Here is a 24,734-nt window from a genome sequence, read left to right as displayed (position 1 = left end):
CATCAACTGCAGCCATACTTTTTTTTAATGTAATCTTAAATTACAACCTGGAAATGTGTGGGCATTAACTCCAACTGCTTTTTTTTGTTTCTTCTGACCATCAATGTCAACCTAAACACCCATGCCTGCCAGAAAAGCAATAGCTATTTTTCTCCCTTGACAAAGGACAGCCAAGAACAAAACTCTCCTCACAACAGTCAGTGGCAACATCAAGAACCCATAAAGGAAAGGTATCATGTTTATTCTCCCAAGGGGAAATCTGAACATTGATATTCACCTTCTCTAGTTTACTGTCATACTTTGACATCACCAAAAAATCCCAACCTACTGGAACCAAAACAAGGGAGAAGATAGAAGATACCACACAGTAATTATACAATTTAAACAACTGGAGCACAACTTGACACTTGAGAGAGGGGAAGCTTAAAAAGTATGCATTTTGCTACACTCTCAATCATCCTGCTGGCTGACTAGAGCCCTGAATTGTCTTCCCAAATGCAGAAAACACAGGTGTATTTCCTTTCTTAAGTTGGAAACATGGCACTTCCTGCATTAACTGAAGCTCAAAGCTCAAGTACTTGCTCTCAGCTAATATTCTGCAAGTATATTCTACTTCTGACTACATACATTTCTGCGGCACTGCTGAATTAGGGGTTTGGAATCAGTCCTGAAGGCACTGAATAGTCCCCCAAGACCTGAACTTAGGGACAAAGGTTAGAGGTTCAGCAGAAGGCAGCGAAAAAAAGTTCTTCAGGTTCCTGCTTGCCAAGAAGGATAACCAGCTACTCAAGCACCTGGCAGGCAGGGATACTGCACAGCCACGGCTTCTTCAGCCTTGAATCAAGTCATGAAATAGTTTTAAAAACAGGGTCTACTATGGCTCCCTGATTAAAAGCACACAGACTGGCTTTGGCCCCAGTGTCCAATGTACAGAATAAACAGATGCCCTAAACGGAAAACCAAGGTAAAACTCAATAGCAAAGATATGATTTGGCAAGAACTGAAAGAAATTATACAACATTAACTTCTCCATACAGTAAAAAAATACGCTAATGGACCAAAGAATATTGTTTCAGATTAAATATTCTCTTTCTTAACATAACTGTACACACACAAACATGACAAGCTCAGGATTAACTATTTAACTGTCAAATACTGGAAGTCCTTGACACTAGTTTCTTCTTCCTTTCAGTACTTCCACTTATTCCATTAAGGCCCTACAAGCATTTGTTTGTGGTTTCTTTTTTTGATTTGTTTTTAGAACCAATTATTAGAAAGTGTAAAACAAAATATCCTCAGACACAAACAAAATCCTAAAGCAAATTAAGAATAAAAGGCCAGAAACAGCCAACATTCCATACTCAATAACAATGGAGAGAGGTGGAAGTTGAGTATTTAAAACAAAAAACAAAAACAAACAAACAAACCTAAAACCACAACAGCAACAGAAACCTGAGAGTGGTCAACGGAGAATGGGACACTTACAATGGACGAGAGTGATTTTATTGTTTTCGAATTTCAATATTGACTATGCAACATTAATGTCACCTAATCAGGCTTCCCTGCTTTATTTCCTTACTGTGTAAAAGTAAAGACAAAGGAAGCTTCCTGTGCTTAATATTAGCACATATATGAAGCTAATTAAGGTGTGACTTCAGTGGGAAGTCAGGATGAGGTGAATTCCCACCTTTGTTACTCTTATCACTTTGCAAGGTGGGTTTTTAAGCAAGATTAGAATAACTGGTTTACATTCTGGGAATGGCATCTTCTCATTTAAATCCAAACTTGTATCTGAAAGCACCGCAGAATGCAGCAAAATAAAACGTTTTCATAAAGCTGTGAGGGAAGACATTTTCTATCTTGATGGTAATTTGCTTATTTCTCCAAAGCAAACATACTACTAAAGATATGCCTGTCTTCTAAAAACTTAGTGCCCTTCTTAATTACATTGCAAACAAAGACTGAAAGACCACTGCTATGAGGTTACACTCCTCCTGGCTTTCATTCATTAATTCAGAACTTGTCTGCTCTGAAAGCTTACTGTGACAGGAAAGCTATTGAAGTTGTAGCATTTATAAAAGACTGAGAAAGTGAGATTAGGGAGTATTATCAATCAGTTTCATACTTCTATTAATATTTGGAACCAGTAGTTGCCAAAAACCCTAGAGAAAGAACATTTGATAAAATGGGGGGCCCTTATTCTCTTGAACTTACCTGAACATTTGAAAAAAACTGAAGCAAGTTTCTCTGTGTAAGACAAGACATGCCATTTTTAGTAGTTTTGGTCGTTTTAAAAGCAGAAAAGTCATCAATACCTACCGAAGACTAGTACATGACAATATATTTCTTGAAAACCCCTTCCACTGAATAGTCAAAAGAAAGAGAGAAGTCATGGGCCCAAACACAGTATTAGAAAAGTACCTTGATATAAAAAACCACACACACATACTTTAACAGGTTTTTTTAAGACTCATCTCCTCTGGTGAACTAATGTTGGAGAACCAATCATTCAAAAAAATGAATTTAGAGCAAAAGATCAACCAAAAAAAATATCAGAAAATGTTGAAACTGCCAAAGCCAAATTATCCCTTATGATTTCAAAAACTGATAGTACAACAGGAGTTCAGTATTGCATCATCATATTTATGCATCAGTTGGCATGAAGAACTTTTAAGTAACAGAAACCAATTGCCTTCTCTAAGACTTTGGGTTCTGGGTTTAATTTTGTTTAAAAGATTGTTGGGTTTTGACTGCTTGCAATTCTCCCCCTGCCGTCTTCAACAAACTGGTGAACCAGTATGGAAAGAGCACAGAACTGAAACTAACTTCTGGGTCAAATTTACTTCCTTCCTATCCCACATCACACAATTCTTCTAATAGATAAAATATCACCTTCGAATTTGGTTTCCTTCTCCAATCTTTACATCCTTCAGGTTTTCATCTTAAAATTGCTCTTCATCAGCTTCACTCTATTTGCTTGAATCCAGCAATTTCTATGTTCTTTACACTTTTTTTTTGGGAGCTTGTGCACCATGGGTCACAAGTATGCAAGGTTTAAATTTTGCTAAAACTAAAGCAGTTTAAATTCTTTCAAATTCTTGTATAAATCTCCAGATTGCCCTCAAAATCCTAGTGTATGTTCTCTTCACCTATATTACAAATATGGTTCTTGAATATGAACAATCTTTCTGGAACAGACAGAAATAAACTACATTCCAGATGAGGCCTTACCAGGAGTTCCCAATGCAACAATCATCTAAGAGAAACACTACAGTCACTGCACAACAGCCTCCCATCTAGAGACACACTCACCCCCGTGACTCTCTCAAGTACTGGCCCATGAAGACTCAGTTGTCACATGCTTCCCCACTGGGCACAACCCTTCAGTGGATAAGCTCTTCACAGCTCTTGCTGCACCTTCTAAACAGAAACAATGCAACTGAGGGGGCAGGAAGTGGGGATCCACCAAAAAAAACCCCCACACTCTAAAGGATCTTTGATACGGTCTAGTTACATTCAGCTTCATTTCTTCAAGATGTTCTTGTTTCTTCCAGTCATTTGCAATTGAACATTCCTCAGATTATGATGTGTAGAACCACAGGCATAACTCCTACTCCCCAAAAGTATCACGTTTTCTCATATTATTATTTTATCAGTCATCAAAAAACTGCCCACTCTTCACCTACATTAGACAAAATTCTAGAAGTGGGAGAAAAACTAAGGCCTTTACCCACATTTTAAGTTTGTATAAACAGAATGAAGATAAGAAATGTTAAATCAATTTCACTGTACTAAGAAATCATCTTTTCAGCAGCAAATGTGAGTTGTCCATTTTTATGACTAATGTCCTAAGTGCAAGAAGCCATACTTTTACAGTGAGTATGGCAGCACTGCTTTTTGAAAGCAGAAGCCACACAAACCCTTAGGTTAGTACCTGATTCTGCAGTGGGCAGACTATACTTCTCGGTCATAGAGGAAATACGGAGGTTAGTTAGCTGCTAGAATGGTGTACACAGGAACTAAGAATTGGCCCCAAACTGCCTGACTGGGGCTCACACATAGTTTCACTGTATATTTTTTATCCAAGTAATTTGATCCATGCAGCTGGAGACATCTCTCATATTCAATCATTGTGTACAGAGATCCACTTACACAGAATTGCTTAGGTTGGAAAAGCCCTCCAAGACCACCGAGTCCAACTGTTCCCCCCCATCACTGCCAAGGCCACCACTAATCCACGTCTCCAAGTGCCACATGGCTTTTAAATGCTCCCAGGGATAGGGACTCCATTACTGCCCTGAGTACCTGTGCCAGGGTTTGGCAACCCTTTCCAGGGAAGAAATTGTTCCTAACATCCAATCTAAGCCTTCCCTGGCACAAAACCGTACAATCATACCAAAGTAAATACCTTCTAGACAGAATCCTTATTATCCTTTGAACTGTCATATTTCTTTAAGTCTCTATTAATTTTAACTTGTTTGACCATCTTCAAATGAAAATATTGAAACTTGAAAAATATTAATAATTCTCATACTAAAGCAATTGTTCATTATTTGATCTCCAAATGCTGAAAAATCTCCATGCCAATCTTCACTATGTGAAGAATAAAGACACTCCTCCTTTGAGTTTATTTCTGCTTCAGTATAAAAACCACAAAAGCAAAACCATCAACTGAAGGCTTTATTTAGTTCAGTAGTATTAAAAAACAAATTCAACTTTTTAAAGTCCTTTTTTGCATTTTTCAGGTAAAATATGCCTGCAAAACACACCACTTTTTTGCATAATTGTTCTCTAGATCAAGCTAAAAAGCAAGAAAGTTCAGAAAGCTGAGCTATGGAGGTTTATTCACATTGTTGACCATTTTGTGCAGCTCGACAAGGTGAGATTCCAACACCTGGCTGCTCAGAAAAAGAAGGCACTGTGGAAGAAACAAAAGCTGCGTGGACTGCCAAAGCTCTGTCAGCACATCGGACACACTTACGCCATGAACCTTTCCATAACAGGACTTCTCACTGTTATGATGGCTGAAAGCAAAGATGTCAGCTATGACATGGCCTACCTACATCATAATTAGATATTTTGATCAAGATTCAACACTTGTGAAAAAATGATCTTCTAGCAAAGCTTGCCCAAAAGTGCTGAAAGGCTTTTGGATCACTTTACTTAGTTTTCATTCAACTCCCACATTCTACAGACATGACAGATTTTTTCTCTGACTCAGCACTTCCAGGTATCAGCAGGCACACTTAGGACTAAAAAGCATGGCCATTCCATATAACCTCCCTAAGTGTCACTTCCGTGCATTTGAGAAACAAAAATTGTGTCAAGGCTACTCTCTAACAAGTGAGGACATGCTGGTTCACGACTCTATAATGCCAGTACAAAGTGAAAAAAAACCATTGTCGGTAAAAATCCAAAACGGCTCCTCTTCCTGTGGTCACCTTCAGTAGAAAACTACAAAATGTGAAAATAATTTTTTCTTCTAGCAAAGTGCCATTTCAGCCTTTAACACCCATTTCAAGCTACAGAAAAAGAGAAAGTCTAAGAATTACTGCACTAGTAGGACCTGATCCTCTCTTTGAAGACTGACTGCTACCTTGAGACTGCATATTTGCTCTGCAATGCTGGAAGATCTTGCAAACAAGAGGGGAGCAGCGAGACATGGCTTCAGTATTCGCAGAGCTAGCTGCTCCAGACAATTACTGCGTCTGCCAAAAAGACACAGGAATTGTTTTGCATAGTGCCCCAGTCACAGACAAAGCTCCACTGCATTGTACATGACTCCTAGGCAATCATAAAGGCAATAATTACACAGACACAAACACAGCTGAGAAAAGACAGAGAAAGCAAGAACAAAAAAATCTGACAAAGGAAGAAAATAAGAAAAAAAACAAAGCTATCAGAAAGTATCAAAAGGCTTTTTTTTTTTCCAATTAATAGATTGAGTTACTTAAGAACAAAAATGCAATGCAACCATAAAGTCTCACAGGAATTAAGTGAGACTATTAGGATGAAGATGATGATGAAGGTACAGGTATCTTTATTAGGAATTTGTTTATCACAGAGGCAGCACATAGTTAAGGCATATCTAAAATGCCAATAATTCACTTTTATTAAGTTTCCCAGCACTGAAGACCAGCAACAAATGGTTAGAAAAAGTATGAAATATAGGTTTGATTCACAATTAGATTATTTCAAGTACACAAGCTAATATAAGAGTCTTATTCTGAAAACTGTAACAGAAGATAATTCTTTCCATGCAAAGATATTATTTCCAGGTCCTTAAAAAACAGTTTGATCTCCAAAACTGAGATGCTGTGATGTGACAAACAGTAAACATTTTGTCTCTTCTCCAATAAAAGGAATTACCACTGCATGCTAAAGCATTTCAACCAAATGACATTGGAAATTAATTGGTTATCAAGCACAGCTACATTTAAACATCCTTTGTACCAGATCTTCTGTCTTTATACTTCTACATCAGTCACAGAAACATTGCCCCGCCTGTCTACAAAACCATTAATCCAACTTGTAAAAATAAATTTTCGAAGATGTATGTATATATGTGTATATGTATCTATGTACAGGGACACCTTCCACTATCCCAGGTTGCTCCCAGTCCTGTCCAACCTGGCCTTGGATACTTCCAGGGATGGGGCAGCCACAGCTTCTCTGTGCTAAGGCCTCAGCACACTCATGAAGAAGAATTCCTTCCCAATATCTCAGTTAAACCTGTCCCACCAATCACCTGGCGTTCAGAGCCCAAGATACCATGACAGAAAAAGATTCCCCATATTGTGTGACACTGAAGAGTTAATTTAAACCTAATGCAGAAGCAGCATTTTGAGGCAGAAACACAGATAGAACTGTTTACAGTTTCTTGTAATTATTCTCTTGATGGACTACACATACATAAAACAATTTTTCCACATAAGTACACAAGAAACCACATAACCCGAAGCAAGTAGGACATAATGGATTTTCATAAAGAAGAACTTACAAATTAAAATCTGGGGAAAAATAATCCTAAGTAATGTACTGGAAGGCTTATTTGGCAAAGAAGTACTGGAGGACAAGAATAAATCCATTTCCAGAAAAAGTACCTTTGATAATGCCAGGATCAAACCATTTACTACATATAATGACTTATATTTTATAGGTGCATCAGATAAAACAGGAACAGATTTAACAAATAAGATCATTTTAGCAATAGAGATGGCTTTTATCTATAAAATAAATACCCATAGATATTTATTTACCTATAAATACACGTTAAGGAAGAACAATAATTTATTGCATTTCTAATTCACTCTTGCCCAAGATAGTAGTATCTTCCTTAAGCACATATGTAACATTTTCTGACACTGGAATAGTCTCACAGGGACCTACAGTTTCCATCTATCCACAAACAAAGCCAACATAATACAATATTCAAACACCATTCCCTTTCAGCAGGGAAGGGGAAAAAAAAACCCTACCATTTTAGGCTTCTCACTCTTTCTTCCAGGACAACAATCAGACTCCTGCACTGGCAGCTGTCATACAAAACAACCAGAATAACAGTTACTTCACATATCACATAGTCCTTAACTATACCACATTCCTTCTTGTCCATTTCCTAATGCATACTCCTGCATTCTGCTCTTGAGAACCAGAGTCTGACTTCATGCTTTGACAGAAGAGGCACACATTCACATCTGACTTGGATAGCCTTGTATTGAAACATGCCAACAACAAATGTCTAGTAATATAACTAGTACAATAAGGAAAATAGATCAGGATTCAAAGAAGCTGGGATAATAAAACACCTCATGTCTCATTCAAATATTTTATCTTCATTTTACAATGTTCAGTAAAATACTTTATTTACATTAAAAATCTTGTAGTCATCTTTATCAGTTTACATAACACTACATTTAGATCGAAACACTTCTGATTAATCACAAAAATTACAAGCTAATGAATCAGAGTGTTTCCTAGTTATGTGTCTAGTACTAGGCAGCATTACTTTTCAAAACAACCGCTAAAAAAGAAAAAACAGAGGGCTTCATTACAAACAGGGGTTTATTGGGGGTTTTCTGTTTGTTTTTTAACATGTATTATATTAAAGTTTACTGCCTTACAAAACAAAGCAGTGCAGCTGATAAACTAACTTTAGCATTGCAAAGACCAAAGGGAAACACAGGTTTTCCTAATTTTGAAGATGACAGTATGTTTATATATATACACATACACACACACATACACTTTATGTATTTGATGATGGAATTACAACCATTGAAAAAAAACCCTAGTTAACAGATTTTATTAATACAGTAATTCTAATATATTACTCCTCTGGAACAACAAAAGGCTTTAGATTGGTCCAAGTGTATAAAAGGTAATTAAAAAAACCTGTATCACAAAAAAACCCAACAGTACTAATGGACATCTTCTGTAGCTTATCCCTAAGTCATCAGGGCATGACATGAGCCACCTACCAGGCATATATAGTTGATTTAACAGATCACATGGTAAGTACCAACATGCTGCCTGAAAAAAACAAAAAATCCATACCAGTGGTAAAGTCTATTCCACAGATTTTTCTAAATACAGGGTACTGCTACAGAGGGTTCATTTCCCTGAAACTAAAAGGCAAAGCAAATCCTGCAACAGAGACAATCACTAAAAATTCTGGAACAGAGAAATTATGTTGCTCTCTGCTACCATGCAAAATATAGTTGACAGAATAGAGCTACACACACAAATATTGAGTATTTTGTTTAGGCATGGATAAATTTGAATGGAAATAACTGTTGGTTTTCAGGGAAAAAACAAAGGAGCAAATTTTACTTAAGGAAAAATCAACCCTTCTCCCTTTCCCCTCAGATTTTGGGTAAGGGAGAATTTGACAGTGTAAATATATAAGGTAATCCATCAAAGACAGAACTGAAGAACTTACTACTAAGTTTATAATAAAACAATCTCTAAAAAACAACCCTTTTTATTATTCTGAGGAAAAGCAGCAAAGAGAACAGAAGTTTAACCTATGGTACTCTGGGTTCCCTGTGCTCACACAGTTCAGTATGAAGTTACTAAAACATCTGTGTCAACATTCTCTCCTAACATGATATAAAAGCAGCAGGAAAAAACCCATTTTGTACTTGACATAGTTGTTGATTTTCTTCAGGCACACTTTTATGGAGTCCTCCTATCTCAGGACATTGAGCATTATATGTCAAAACAGTATAATCTAAGAAATTGCAGAACAACAAAAAGTTATCTTTATAAAGATCACACTGGATAGCCTGTAATTTAATCCTCACACATTGTACTTCAATGAATCCTAAAGACCTCAGAATTTGAGAGTCTTAATTCAAGATTGTAGCAATATTCTACACTTCTGGTCAAAACTCATGACTCTGCATGCTCTCCTAGCACCATTCTGACATAAAGTAAGTTTAAACAGTTCACCAAAACATCCTAAAATATAGAACAAGTGACACACAGGATCAAAGAGTGGTTGAGATCGAAAGGGAGACCATCTTGTCAAAGCCTTTGCTGAAGTAGTCACTTAGAATCAGTTGCCCAGGACTGTGTGCAGATGACTTTGGAGTATTCCCAAGGGTGAAGACTTTGCAACCTCTCAGGACAACCTATGTCAGTGTGTAGCCATCCTCACAAATAAAAAGTGCTTCCTGATATTTGAGGGCAACTTCACAGAATGGGTCAGTCTGAAAGGGACAGCAGAAGGTCATGTGGTCCTGCCTCCCTGCTCAAGCAGGGTAATCCCAGAGCACATGGCATGGAACCTCCTGTGTTTCAGTCTGTGCCCATCTTTGTCCTGATGCACTGAAAAGAGCCTGGTTCTGTCCTCTTTGCACCTTTCAGACAGGTATTTCCAAACAGCTATGAGATTCCCCTGAAGCTTTTCTCTGGGCTGAGGAGTTCAAACTCTATTTCCTTGCAAGTAAAATGCTCCACACCCTTCAACTCCTTAAGGGCCATTTATCAGATGCACTTCAGTAGTCCCATGCTGAGGAGCTCAGAGCTACACACACAACTCTACAAACCTCACCTCTGTCCTTCAGCACACATTTAACTGCATTCTGAACAGTGAAATGCCATAAAGAATTTTGGTAACAACTTACAAATTGTAGTAATTTATTGGAACAACGGCAGAGCCACAACCCACACCAAAAAAGGCTTCAAGCATCTGCCCTTTAATGTTCTTCAGTCCAACCTTTTATATTCTTTATTTTACATGCATTCCACCTGTGTGCCCCCTGTACCTTTTTGTCATCGGTCAGTACACCTTGGCACTCCCTGTCTCACTGCCTTCAACACTGGTCACCTGTCCAGCACAGCTGTAGCCCATTAGGGATGAGGCTCAGCCACAGCCCCACTCACAATTACCACAAACTGTGTGCTTACAACAGCAATTCTTCTGGCAAAAAGATTTATGGTAACAACTAGTTCAAAGAAACAAAATTTGCATACCAGTTCCACTGTATTAATGAACAAAAAATATTGCGATAGTGTTGTGCCAGCAAAACAATAGACTGCAAGATATCACTGGAAGTTGAAAGTGTAATGCAAGCTAGCAATCTTACCTAGTTTAAAATAAAATTGATAATTAGGTGTGAGTGATGGGCTCTGCTGTCAGGATTCTCCACTGCCCCTATTCCTTCAGTCTTGCTGAAGCAATTGTATGAATCTTGGCCACATACACAATGGAGAAAGAAAACCCAAAGAACCCTGTGAATTGTACTCAGAAAATAGAGTGTAAAAATAAGGAACTAGTGGTAGTCATAATTTTTTACTTCAAACCATTAGCATGTATTACATTCATTATATTAGCATCATTCTAGTACAAATGCAATGTACTAGACATTCTACTAGGTTTCTGCAAGTTGGAAAGCTAACAGCAGCCTGAAGATACTACAATGGGTACCTACTTGAAAATCTACAACTTGTGTTTCAAAGTATTTTTCTTCTGCTTCCCTATTCTTTCTGGGCAAAAATAAGGTTGCAAGCTTTTTCTTCTGCTCTGTGAGAAGTAGCTCAGGATAAGACCACAGTTTTGACAAGATAACTTAAGAATCTGTAAAAGGAAGTTGATTGTCTACTGATTAAAAGACAAAATACTGTAAAAAAAAAAAGGCCTTAAAACTGTGTGGAAAGGACCACTACAGGGTATGACATGATAAGAGGCCACAAGCTAGCAAGTCTGAATTAATTGTTTCTTAGAAGAATATCCTGATTTTTCAGCTCCTAAAGGCTGGAGCTTGAGCTCAAAAATGAAACTTCACCCCTGCTTAGCACTAATTTAACTCTGCTACTAATGGAATTCAAAGTACATCTAAGAAGAACATAAAGAGAAATGCTACATATTTTTAAAATATTGCCCTAAGTATCAACCAGTATCTGAGTATCTCAGACAAGAAACATTGAATCAGATTAGTAAGAATCCATCATGGAATAGCTTTTTGTTTTTAACAAACTACATTTATTTAGAAGGAAAGACGGTCAAGATATAAGTTTGTTCTAAAACTCACTTTCGGTTTGATATCTACAGATCACTGATCATTTGACCTCTGCCTTTTTCTTTATGGCTCATAAAAAAAAAAAAAAAATTAAATTAAAAAAACCAGAAAAGAAGCAACAGGCAAGTTGAAAATTAATCATCCTGAGGCCATTTGCTTTTAAAAATGCAACTTCTGATTATTTCATTGATTTTTATATATAAAATAATCTATTTACAAGAAAAAACATTTAAAAAGGAACTTAAATGTCTTGTTTAAGAAGCTAAGCTTCTCCTCAAGTCCTGTAGAAATTGTAGTCGTACACTTCTGCTGTTAAAAATTAAATTTATACTGATCTAACAGGACCTGACTTCTGTTCAACAAATGAAAACATATTGAAACCTGTTTTTCAGCAATTCTATGACAACTTATTTTCTAGCATCCACAGAAGTTAATTACTGCCACATGCATGAACCAGTATGATTTATACTACAACAAGAGTAGCTATCTATGCAGGCTTTTTAATATCTGATAAACAAGTCTGACTCTAGTTAGTCTAGTTTACAATTTACAGGATGACAGTGAATCTTGTTCATCACTGAAATCCAGTCCACAATTATGTGGCAGGGTGCGGAGGGGGGGGCAGGTAGTGGAGGAGGGCAGACACCTCACCTGCTTTAAAAAATAACTATGACTACATATTTTAAAACGTTGTATTTTTCACTTGCATTTGACTACATAAGCAGTAGTCGTTAAAAAAGGAAGCACTAAAAGCAGGTTCTGCTTTTATTAATGAAACAGCAATCAGCTGTCTGTAAGCTGTCCATGTGACACATGCACACAATCCATTTCACAGGGCACTGGTACATTCACAGACTTCAGTTCTGAAAAATCCTCAACTACAATGAAAGCTCTGGAAAACTGTATATTATTATGTGCTCGCATTTCATAAATGCAAATGCTTGTTCTCTCATGTAATACTGCACTGGAAAGATAACGAGTCAGTACAACTTGTGCTAGACTATCTGCGTGCCCTCCATAAGAAATAATGCACACATGGGAATGATTCTAAGGTACTTTCACCAACAGAAATTACTGGAGTACTATTGCTCATAGTTACAGATTGTTCACATCATTCTAGTCATGTTACTTAAAAGTGACCAACATTTTCTAACTGAAAATATTGAATTTATTCTAAGAACAAAATTTTGATCCAAAGAAAGTAAAATTTAGTATTCACTATCTGCATTCTACTGTGCACAAAACCCTTGTACAGGGTACCACGCAAAAGCTTTTCACTACAGGTCTCCTCATGTGCTACTTTTGAGGTGGCTGAAAAATTCTCCTGTGAGCAGTGCTCCTCTGATGGTCCTCTGCAATTCCCTATTGCATGAGGAAACACAAGTCCAGTTCAACAATCCACTTGGCAAGGACAGTGCTGACAGCACACATACTTGCTGGACAGTGGGCACACGCTGAGCAATCAGAGAACTGCTTGGGGCATCGGTGAAGTAACATTAATACTGGCCCTACCACTTCCTCAGCTGGCAGGTCTAATCTGTGCATCTTCTTCAAGACAGTGATTGATTTTCAGAAAACTGTAGAACTTAACTGTTGAATATCTAGCCTACTTTTAATTATGTCTGAAAAGAAATTATGAACAAAAGTTACGGCATGGAATGGACAGGCACATGGACAAACAGGTGAGCCCAGTCATAAAACTTTACGTGTTGACAACAGGTACTTGAAGGGAAAGAGACACATGGAGCAAAAAAAGTAACTCAGCTTTACAAAAAGATCCCACTTACATGCATTTCAAATGTCTCCCACAACACGTAACACAGATCATTCCTTAAGACAATTGCTTATCTATTTATTTTAAACACATTTCAAGGTATAAAAAATACCACAATTATAAAAATTAAGCATTTAGAGGCCAAGAAATCCTTTTAAAGTGATTGCCCACACTTGTTTTAACATAAAGTCCTTACACTATTCACGGATCTCTCAGAACACGTAAATCATTTCCATTACCGCAAAAAGACTGCAGGCTATATTTGAACACTGCTCTGTATAAACTACTTACATCAACACAATAAACTTTCCAATATGCTGTATAGCTATAACATCTTAACTACTAACACTGAAAATTTACTGGCATCTCCAAGAGTCAAAAGATGTACCTCAATCATAACCAGAAACAGACTGACATAGAAAAACATCTCCCAAAAAACAGGCAAGTATTTCAAGCTGCTCTGTATCTTTCTCACATAAAAATAAAAGGAAAACGACATAGCATAATCTGTTCCTTTCAGTTCCTAATACCAGGAGAAAAAGAACATTTTATAACTGACTGCATTTAACATTAGTTTTAACCTAAAGTAAGTGAGAGTGAGTTCCTTCCTTCCCCACATGCCCTTTGAGTGTTTGTTTGTATAATGAACACACTGCATTTTGCAAATCATAAAAAAATAGTTCAAAACTAGCCCTCTGTATAAGGCTCTACCATGGAACCAGTACTTCCCATTCTTGTTCAAAAATACATTTGGTTCCATGAAGATAACTTGCTATACCCTCTAAGCCTTAAAGGGGGAAAATCAGGCCTGAAAAGCACTTCTAGAAAAGAAGAAAAGAGAACTGCAGAAAAACACAGCGTTAATACCACAATTAAAGGCTGAACAATAAAGGACCCTTACTAAGTCTGTTGTCATTTCAGTAATATGTTCTCTCCATATGCATTTTTTCTCATTTCTGAAATGTACTGCTCCAAACACGCTTTCATGCATTAAGTGGCAAGTATATAACTATAAAAACCGTTCAGATATTTTTTATTTGGCAAATTGTTGGCAAGTTAAAACAAACAAAAAAATATATGAAAAACACCAAACAGAAGCACTTCAGTACGTCATTAAAATGGGGCATAACCATTTTGTGTTCAAATATACACCTATTCTAAAACCCTATCCTCTAAATCCTCCATTACATTTAAGGTATGACTAAATCCAAGCGCACTCTCAACGAAGCTGCCAGAAAGATAATAACTGTTAGAATATATTTCTGTGATTTTTTTCAATAATCCACAGTATTTCACTCCCTTTAGTCAAGACTTGGTATCTCAACTTTCTTCCCATTTCTCATACTTTCTTTGGGACAGTAGCTTTTTAACATGGTCTCTGTTGACAACGCAGTGAAAAAAATTCAGTTGGTTAAGTGTCAGCGATTACTAAGAGGAGGGTAGGTGTGTAATCACCTAATATCAGAATATCCTGTATTGGAGATCCAAAAAGATCATTGAATTCAACCCTGACCCTGCCCAGGATACCCCAACAATCCCACCCTGTCCCTGAGAGCACTGTCCAAACCCTCCTGGAGCTCTGGCAGCCTTGGGGCTGTGACCATTCCCTGGGGAGCCTGGGCAGTGCCCAACAACCCTCTGAGGACAGAACCTTTCCTGATATCCAACCTAAACCCATCTCTGACACAGCTACAGCTGTTCCCTCAGGTCCTGTCCCTGATCACAGAGAGCAGAAATCAGAGCTGCCCCTTCACTTCCCCCCATGAGGAAGCTGTAGACCCCAATGAGGTCTGACCTCAGTCTCCTTTTCTCCAGACAGGACAAACCAAGAGACCTCAGCCATTCTTCACATGGCTTTCCCTCCAAACCCTTAACAATTTACTTCTTTAGACTCCTGTGTAAGATAATTTCACTGAAAGAGCCAAGATGGAAGCGTCTATTGTTTCTAATATTAGACTCAGTAATTAAAACCACTCAAAAATCCAAACAGTAATTCTCCTTGCTGCTTTGAAAGCTCCTACAATCGTGTTATGAACAAACTGTTTCTGGCATTACAACTGCTGTAGAGGTTGGGTACTCCCAGGGACCTACTGAGCACCCTTCCACCCCACTTCTCTCCCAAACCACACAGCTGTAGTCTCAGTTACCTCTGATCTAGCTCTTTCTTCAACACTGAAAAGAAGCAGTGAGGTGCTACGGGTAACTCCAAGAAAGAAAAATTATCAGATATACAATGGAAAAATGCTGGTTTGCATTTCTCACAGTTTATCCTTTATTCAATTGCTGTAACTACTCAGACAAGACCAGAGCTGTAAGGAGTGATAACATCTTTTAGTAAATCAACTGATACAGCTTGAAAAACTAGACTCTTTCAGGCATGTATGTTAGATATTTTTGTCTTGCTGACTAACACAGTAAGAAACCTCCCTTAATGACTTCCCATTTTCCTAGATCCATACATATGAAACAAGAATTTATTTACAACGTTCCTCAGCAATACTTTCTTTACATGCCAGCTTATAAATTAGTAACAAATTAACAACTTACAATGTACTGGATCAAAAGATGTATGGAGAGCAGGAATTCTGGGCTCCCTTTTATTCCCAGAAGAACTAAGGATGTTAAGAAAACTGACTTTTATTGTCAAAATTATATTACTCCTTATAAAAGTTCCAGTCACTAGGCCAAACAAAAATACAGAAAAGTTATCAAACTATTCTGCATAAGCTTGATTTCCCACTGAAAAGCAAAACTGAATGCAGGGAGATAAACTTTACAGCTTATATATATTAATTAACATATATATTAATATATATAAATCACAGCTTATTTATATTAATAACTAATATTTCTAAGTATGTACTTTTAACATCGTAATAATAGATAAGCATACCTTTATAAGAGTAGAGTCTTTCCTAATACATCCATTATTTTCTCCATGGGATACTCAACAGGACTGCTTACTTCTATTTTACTATACTTTCATTTTGTGTAATACAATCACATGTTATATTTCTTGGTTTTCCCCCAAGACCACTGAGTATACAATGCATGGGAAAAAAATATATCAGCAACTACAGTGTTAGCAAGATAACAGCGGGTAAATCTAACAAGGATTTCTTATTCAGAACAACAAACGTTACAAAACGACTACAAAGCTTGGCTAATGTCACATTTTTTGTCTTTACATAACAAGATTTCATGTTTAAGATGTATGTCACTGCTCACCCTTACACCTTGTTTCTTCAAAGCACAGAGTTTAACATTTTATTCAGCATTTAGTTAAAAATAAATATTTAATACAGAGGTTGCTCTATGATGCAAGCACAGCTAAAATGAAGGGCCTCTGTGGCTGCAGTGACCAGATTTCAAATGCAGGTAAATCAATAAAAAAGAAAGCTCAAGCACAGTCGCCATGTGTGAGTAGAATGGTTTATAATAGCTTGCAAATGACTATGCACTTGCTGTAACCAGCTGTTCTTAAATTATGAATACGCAACCAATTCATGTTAAAGCCAAATCCCAGCACCATTTTAACAGGGAAATCCTAGCAGTTTTTTGCTTGCTCCACATGTTAGTTCTGTTAAGGCTACACAAACAGCAGTAACGTTGGAACAAATAGGACCAAACTATTTGCATTTCATTACTAAGTCCATTAGCACAGCAAGGGTTGTCAATCTTTAGAACTCCCCTACAACAGCACAGGCAATACAACAATGATCTCCAAGCCAAAAGAAAACCTCCACAGCAGACACACAAGCCCCTTTGCCAAGTTTTTGCTTCAGCCACTCAGCCTGTCTACCCTGACCTGTTTGAAGGCTTGCATCAAGCTTCAAACAGTTAAAAACATCCACCATAAAAACAAAGACAGGACACTGAATTATACAGTATTAACCTCCAGGGTTTGCATACAAAGATGTAAGACTTATTTATGTCATAGCACGTTAAGAGCTTCAGCACACTGTTCTTTACACCAAACCAGCTGCCAATTTGATGAACCTCTCTGCCCTCAGCAGTACAGTGTCTTTGATTAATGAGTGCATGCTTGGGGAAAAGTGCAAGAACAAAAAATGGGGCAAAATCCACACAATTATGTCCCAGTGCACCAGTGGACCACTGCAATCATTTTTGTCCAACTGGCTTCCTGTTGTAGAAAGACTGAGGGCTGAGGAGGTGGTTGTGGAATTATTTTGCTGATTATACTGGGATACTACATACCACTCTTCTAAAATAGATAACTGTTAAAATGGACTGCATTGTTTATGAAAGAATCTTTGAGCATTAGAAAAACATTAACTCATTAACACAAATTGATTAATAATTAGGGTCACAATCCAAAAACATCATCCCTGTACTCAGTGAAGGAAAAAATACTCTCAGGAAGATTTCCAGGTTTTATCTTCTAATCCAAAAGACTCAGGACTGAGGTTCAAGTTCAAGAATAGCTAGGCAGATTATTTTGTGCCTTTAAATTACTGTATTAAGTATTCTAAAGAAAATCTACCCTTTACTCCCTGTAATTTACAGGAGTAAGAATATACTGGTAGGGTTCATCATTACTCAAAAAATGAAAATTTTTCCTTATGCTTTGCAACAATTCCAGAGCAGAACTAAGTTCTGTGCGAGGCTCCAAAAAGACAACAGCATTATCAGACAGTCGCTGTATTATTTTTAAGCCCACCGTCTTTCCCAACGCTTTACACTGTAAACATTACTGGTGACAAATGCTTAAATTTAGCAGTCCCACTAACTTCTAATGTAAAGAGTCCATCAGGTAGAACAATTTTTCAGGTAGTTTTTTCTTTACCTTTTTAGTAGTGTGAATGTTAAGGGTTTGGGTGATTCCTCCCTCAGCAGCAAGAAAAATCTCTGCAATCTCTTTTTGCAAACCACCAAGGCTTAACCCATTCAGCTCTTTACAATGCCTGACCTACATCAAGTGAAAGGAGTCTTATTTCCCTTACACACAGAAAACAACACATTCGGGAGGCCCTGAAGGGCTTGGGTAGCAAGGTAAAAGGAGAGAATTCACATTAAAGGCAACAGGCATCATACAGACACTGACAAGCCCAGCACATTTTTTCCTAAGTTTCAGAGACTATGTTTGAAAGATCATCTGTCACTAAGCAAAGTTTTAAAATGCATACTTGTTTTGATATTGGTCTTTTTCCAACGACCTGAAAGATACTCTATAAAAGGGAAGGAACTGGTATTAGGAATTGTGTCAAATACATAAATTAATTCTGTTAAACTAAACTGGGAAAACCCTTGTATCCTTTCTTCCTTATTGCTACATTAAAAAAAGTGAAACAACCATTAAGACCACCTCACACTCCAAGAGTTTCTTTCTGGTGTCTCAAGAGCTGATGTCTCATGAAATGCTAACACCACAAAATAAACCACAATTTCTCCTTCCCAAAAAGAAACAAAAACCTATTTTATACCATAAAATTACTACTTTTATTATTTATTTCCATTTAAATCTGAGCAGAACTTTTGTATTGGACTCTAACAAAGTATACATGTTTTTTTTGCTTTTAAAGAATGGCTGGAGTCCTGGGCACTATATAACAGCAAATTTAAGACAGTAAATAGCTTAAACACTAAAGAACTCGGATAAGAACTTAACACAGCGAATAGCTGAAATCTGTGCTAACTGGACTATATGTTCTACATACCTCTTTTCCACTTAAAATTGTATGATTAAGAAACAAAACAATGGCAAAATACTGCATTTTGCCTGGCCCTTCTGCAGAGGCTGAATGAATATGTGGTCCCAGTTTTGTTTAAAGACTACGCGCTGCATTCTGCTTACCTACCCATAGCAATTACACTGTGGGCTAACAAACCACGCATTTCCGTTTTCAAGGAAACAACTACCCAGCACACTACAGATTAAAGTCACTGAAGGCAGCTCTTTCCTCATCCTCCACCACCAACTACTTGTGATGTTGGTAAAAGACTAAACCCTTCAAGAGTCCTTATCTCTGTAACAGTGAAACTAATACTGTCTTGCTTTCATAAAGCCCAAAGAAAGACAAACTAAAAAAATAATGAGAACCTACTGTTTTCCTCATACAAATCTTCTGGTGATTCCTTTCTGGTTTGTTTGTGGCTATTTACAGTAAAACTGGTTTTAAAGTAAAAATGTAGTAGCATAACAAAAAATCTTTAAAAGCATAGATGTCCATTTAAAAAAAGGACACTTCATTTCCTTCTTTGATGCAACGGGGAAGATCATCTGTACCTAGATTCCGAATAGTGCATAATGTTCTTCAATACAAACTTCCCATTTCTAAAAACATGTTTACCAACATATACTTACTACATTTTGTCTACATTCAGAATGTTGTAAACTATTAAACTACCACAAAAATCACTGCTAACTTTGATAACTGCTTCAGTGTTCCTTGTGGTGGCAATTAACAATCACAAACTAGTTTATAATGTAGTATGACATAATTCACTGAATGTACTGTAGTAAAACTACAGTATTAACTCAGAAGTTGATCCACACTTGGGAGAAAACTGGTACACTATAGGAATCTCCCTGGGGCCAAATTACCTACATGATGAAAACACTAAGCATCACTCTTAGTACTCTAATGGAATAGGTCTGTTTTGTTTATTAAACAACAAAAAAAAATCAAACAAAAAACCCCATTCCACCATTATCTACACTTTTAAGTTTCATTTAAAGATAACTATACATTAGCATCTCTGAGACGATCACAGTAAAGGGATTTGAACACAGAATGTTCACACAGTGAAACCCTCCATGTGCCAGAGGGAGGAGGGAGGAAGGGTGTAAGAAACTGCATTGTTGGTTATACCTCCCAACAGTCAAGATCTCTTATTCCCAAATATACCATTATAAGAAAATTATAGAACTAACTACAGTGAGGTACTCCTTCCCCTCATTCTGGGATATGAGACCTGCAGCACAAGCTTAATTTTCTTTGCAACTCTGATATTCTACGTCTTGCATGGGAACAAAAAGTAGCAACAAAGACCTTAACAATTGCAGTTCAAGCTGGGAGGGACTGTTCTACTTGAATTCAATGACACCACTAATGGCTTCTTAGCAATTTCATGAAACCAACCAGCTGTCAAATCGATGCATCAGAAGGAACAGTTATGCACTCCCAGAAGAAAAAAGCAACACATCAGGATGTTTTGCAAAACATCTGCTCCCTTACAATGCAGTTCTACAATAAACACGCAAACAAAGAAAACATTAAAAAGGGCAACAGGATCTATAGGAAAGGCTTCTGTTACCTACTCATTTGCATTTTACGTGTCTCCCAAAAAAGACCAAAAAAGTCTAGTAGAACTTTCTTCTTAACATAAGGTCAACATAAAGATTAAACAAATATACTGCAGTGGTCAAGTCAACGCTCTCTCCCTTCATGATATAAAGATATTGTTAGACTACCTTTTGAAAATGCAAAACATTTTATTACATGTTCAAGAAAATCAAGAATTTTTCACCAAAAGGTATGAACTGTGCATTTAGGTTTTTTCCCTCTCACACTACTCAAAAAATTTTACAATGGCATTGACAACCTACAAGAATCTTAAAAACAATTACCTTTTTGTGGGAACACAGACCTGTAAGGAACCCAGCACAGTGGAATTTAGTTTGAGAAAATAATTTGGATGAGAAATACCAGTATGCCACGGTTTAGGATTGGTAATCTCCAATTCAGTGCTCCCACTGAAACCATGCACTGCTCATTCGCTCCCTCCCCTTTTTCAGTATGGAGAGGAGAATTGGAGGCACAAAAGGTAACGGTATCGGATTGAGATAAGCACAATTTACCGGAAACAGCAATGAGACAAGAAAACGAATAGTAATAGCAACAATACTAATGACAGGGACTACAAAAAAGCACCCAAAGATTCACACGGAAACAATAATACCCTAGTTTCACTTGGAAGAAAGCCCTTCTCTCCCCAAGAGGAACAGAGTGCCTTGCCTGCCCTTCCCACCCCAACGAACAGAGGTAAGGTGGTCAGAACTACAGGGTGCTGGCCATGCCCCTCCTGGCTGCTGCAAAAATGAACCCTGTCCTGGCTGGAACTAGAACATGGTATCACAATTCCAATTTATTTTCAATACAGAATAGTCACAAAACCTTATACTGTGACATTCAGAACAGACTTTGGATCAGGAATGAAAAGGAAACAATACCTGATCCTCTAAAGATTTTTTTTTTTACTTTCCAGAGAGTTCTGTTTACGAACAATTTCATCACAACCTGATATGGATACTCCCCTTGCTTGCAGGAATTGGTAGACCCTATTATTAAACCAGCATCACCTGCCTGAAGTGAACATAGAATTTCTTGAATACTGAAGATTCCTTAACGATTCCCTTCTCTACATATACTTTACAAAAATTACGTTGGCTACCATTTTCTTAACATTATGCAGTTTACTGATTTTGCAGGATTTTGTATGTGGTTTATTATGAGATGTCAAAGTTATACTGCCATTTTTGGAAACTACTTATCCTCTGTTGCTCACCATTTATAACCAATCCAATCTTCTAGACCTTCACTGAACTTATAATTTAGAATCACCTGCTGCACATGCTTTCCACTGTTTAAACATTTTCATTTACTCAGCATTCACGCATGCAGGAAATAGCAAATCCAACCACACTTTCTGATGTATTTAGGAAAGAAAAATAAAGTAAGAATCTGACATTTGTTCTAACATAACCTTAAAGCTACTTTAAGTACAGCATTCAATACTGACTTGGACAGAAAGTCTTGATGTACAAGACAAACAGCTATTCCTATTACTTTGTATGTTAAATGCTGTCAATATTTTCCCCAATCCTGAAGACTAAGAAAATGTGAATTAAATACAAGTAGTTTCATGTTCTCCATAGTGTGACTTTAAATATGGAGCTAGTGAAACAAGCATAGAAAAAAGGATGGAAAAACAAAAATTTATCTACAACAATTACTCCTTACCAATTACATGTTTCACCAAGTCATGTGACCAGAAAAACTTTCATAAGATCAAAAAAAGGGCAATTGAGAACCAAATTAACACGTTGAACAATACCTTTTATTGTTCTCCCTTTCACAACAGCTGATGCAAAACTTGTAGTCAGAGGAAAAGAGATTTGTTGTTGGGTTTTGGGTAAGGAGTTGTTGCAGGGTTGGTTCTTTCAATGAGTTAAGTATAGTTACTAGGTTTAGCCACACACATTATACAGTACCTGGAACACAACCCAAACTACATGTAATATTTATAGGTACTTTCCAGATGGAACCTTTTAATAATATACCTTAATAAGTTCGTTGCTTCCAAACATACCTCCAAGTCTGTAATTTAAAAATGGAGGTCTGTTTAGCCATGTTCCTCATGCCAAGAAGACTCTGTTTATTTCTCAGGGAAGATTCTGTACCAAGAGTTCCATGTAAACTTCACATCAGATTCATACTTTCCATAAACAAAACCAGTGCAGATTTCCAGATAATTTGTTATTTAACATAGTAACTTCAGAACGTTTTTTTAAATAACCCAACAATTAAGCATTGCACATTAAATACTAAGGCCGGGGCAGTAAAAAAAAAAAAAAAAATAAAGGGGGGGGAGGGTGGGGCCACGATTCTTTTCCTGCTATGAAACTAGGCACCAGGTAAGGAAGCGTATTCTCAGTGTCCCCTGTACGTGCGCGCACGACTAGGAACCTTTCTCTTTAAAGTGTGGTTTACAACACGTTAGATCAGGGATTCCAGGGGAAAGCACAGAGTCTTGGACTTTAAAAATCCCCTTAAACTTTACATGACGTCACTATCTGTCCCTGTAACATTCCCTAAACTTTAATGCTTATCCAGAAGTGCTTTCAGGTTTTCTACTCGTTCCCTCGTAAAAGAGACGGTCAGACTTTGAAATAAAAATTTGCCCAAGATGGCGAAAGGCTTGTTGTTTAGAGGGCAGAAAAATGGAGGATATTGTAATATACACAAAGGGATAAATTTCAACAACTCGGCCCAGCGCTGCAGCTGCTTGTTTCTCTTCCCAAGGACGGCACACGCACAAAGCCGCGGACAGAGGGGCCCGCAGCGAGCCGGGTGTGCGGAGCGGCGCCCGCTCCCGGCCCGCGCCGCGCCCCGCGGAAGGGAGGGAGAGAGGGAGGGAGGGAGCGGCTGCTCACAGCGCGCGGGAGCGGCGGCGGCGCGGGGCCGAGGGTCGCCCGCCGAGGGGCATCGCCCGCTCCGGCCGCTGCCCCGCGGCCGCTCCGCGCGGCCCCGCCTCGCGCCCGCCCTGACAGCCCCGACCGAGGGGAGCGGGGCAGCGCCCGCCGCCAAGAAGGGAACGGGGCGGGAGGGCCGCCGGCAGCGGAGCGTACCACACAGCGCCACACAAAAGAGCCGCCCGGTGGCCGCTAGAAGCCGCCGCGCCGCCCCGGAGGCTGCGGGCGTCCGTCGGCAGAGACGTGACCGGCACCGCCCGGCCGAGGCACGGGCGTGCGGCCATGAGCAAAGTTTAAAATCGCTCGGAACACGGCCGTCCCGTCTGCAGACACCCCGGCCCCGGCCATTCCCCGGGACTCACCTCCACGCAGCCACTCCGCCTCCCGCCCGCAGCCCTGCCCGGGCAGGGCCCCGCAGCGGGACTCGCGTTCGGCCCACACAACAAAGGGGCGATACGCACCGGCAGGGACGCGGCCGGCGAGGCGGACGCTACTCGGGCTGGGGAGCCCCGGCGCGGTAGAACACCATCCTACTCCGGCCGCTCACCTGGGAGAAGCTCCGCCGCTCGGTGCGCGGGGCGCGCGGCTCCCACTCTCCCGCTCTCTCCCCTGCGCTGTGCGGGCGGCGCGCGCCGGGCCGGCCCTTCCCGGCGCTCCCCGGAGCCGGGCGGGGGCGCGCGCGGGCGGCGGCGCGCACGGCGGCCGCCCCCAGCCGGCGGGACCCTGGAGGGGGTCGCGGCCCCCGCGGCCCGGTGACGTCACCGCCGCCCGCGCGCCCCGCGGGGCTGGCGGCGTGGCCGGGCCGGGGGCGGCGTGGCCGGGCCGGGTGGCGGGATCCCGGGGCTCGCCGCGGGACCCCCGCGCTGCGGAAAGTTCTGAACCACGCTCTTCACACAGCGACCCAAAGTTCCAGTTCACCTTGGGTCATTTTTTAATGATGACTTTATCGGCCGGGCCAGAAACCAAGTTGCCCACCTTAAGAACCTACAGATTAAGTTCAGGTTAAAAAAAATAATAAATCAACAATAGACTCTGTGGTGTAAACGAATGACGTCTACGAAACAAACAAAATGAGGTGATCCAAAAGGAGACATTTTAAAGAAGCAACGTTCAACTTTTGAGTTCGTGAAGTACTCGATAGAGAAAGACAGCAACAAGGGTGCCAGAATGAAATTAAAATCAAGGGGAAGTATTAGCACTCACCAGCTATTGACACAAG

At 39.1% G+C, this 24,734-nt stretch overlaps 1 protein-coding gene across 15 annotated transcripts in view; it reads right to left on the bottom strand.

Annotated features, from left to right (window-relative positions):
• The window catches only part of BAZ2B (bromodomain adjacent to zinc finger domain 2B), a 110,604-nt gene extending 86,453 nt beyond the window's left edge, over positions 1 to 24,151 (bottom strand). For 13 of the 15 annotated variants that reach the window (XM_063161435.1, XM_063161446.1, XM_063161440.1 and 10 more), the window contains exon 1: positions 24,063 to 24,151. The gene's annotated coding sequence lies outside the window, so the exon portion shown is untranslated. Of the gene's footprint in view, positions 1 to 23,976 lie in introns of all 15 variants that reach the window. The other 2 variants (XM_063161436.1, XM_063161437.1) reach the window with 2 other exon arrangements.
• Positions 24,152 to 24,734: the final 583 nt, after the last annotated feature.

The sequence above is a fragment of the Melospiza melodia genome, chromosome 8 (genome assembly GCF_035770615.1).
Source record: "Melospiza melodia melodia isolate bMelMel2 chromosome 8, bMelMel2.pri, whole genome shotgun sequence".
Lineage (NCBI taxonomy): Eukaryota > Metazoa > Chordata > Aves > Passeriformes > Passerellidae > Melospiza > Melospiza melodia.
Note: the sequence above shows the minus strand (reverse complement) of the source record. Positions and strands in the feature narration are given on the sequence as shown.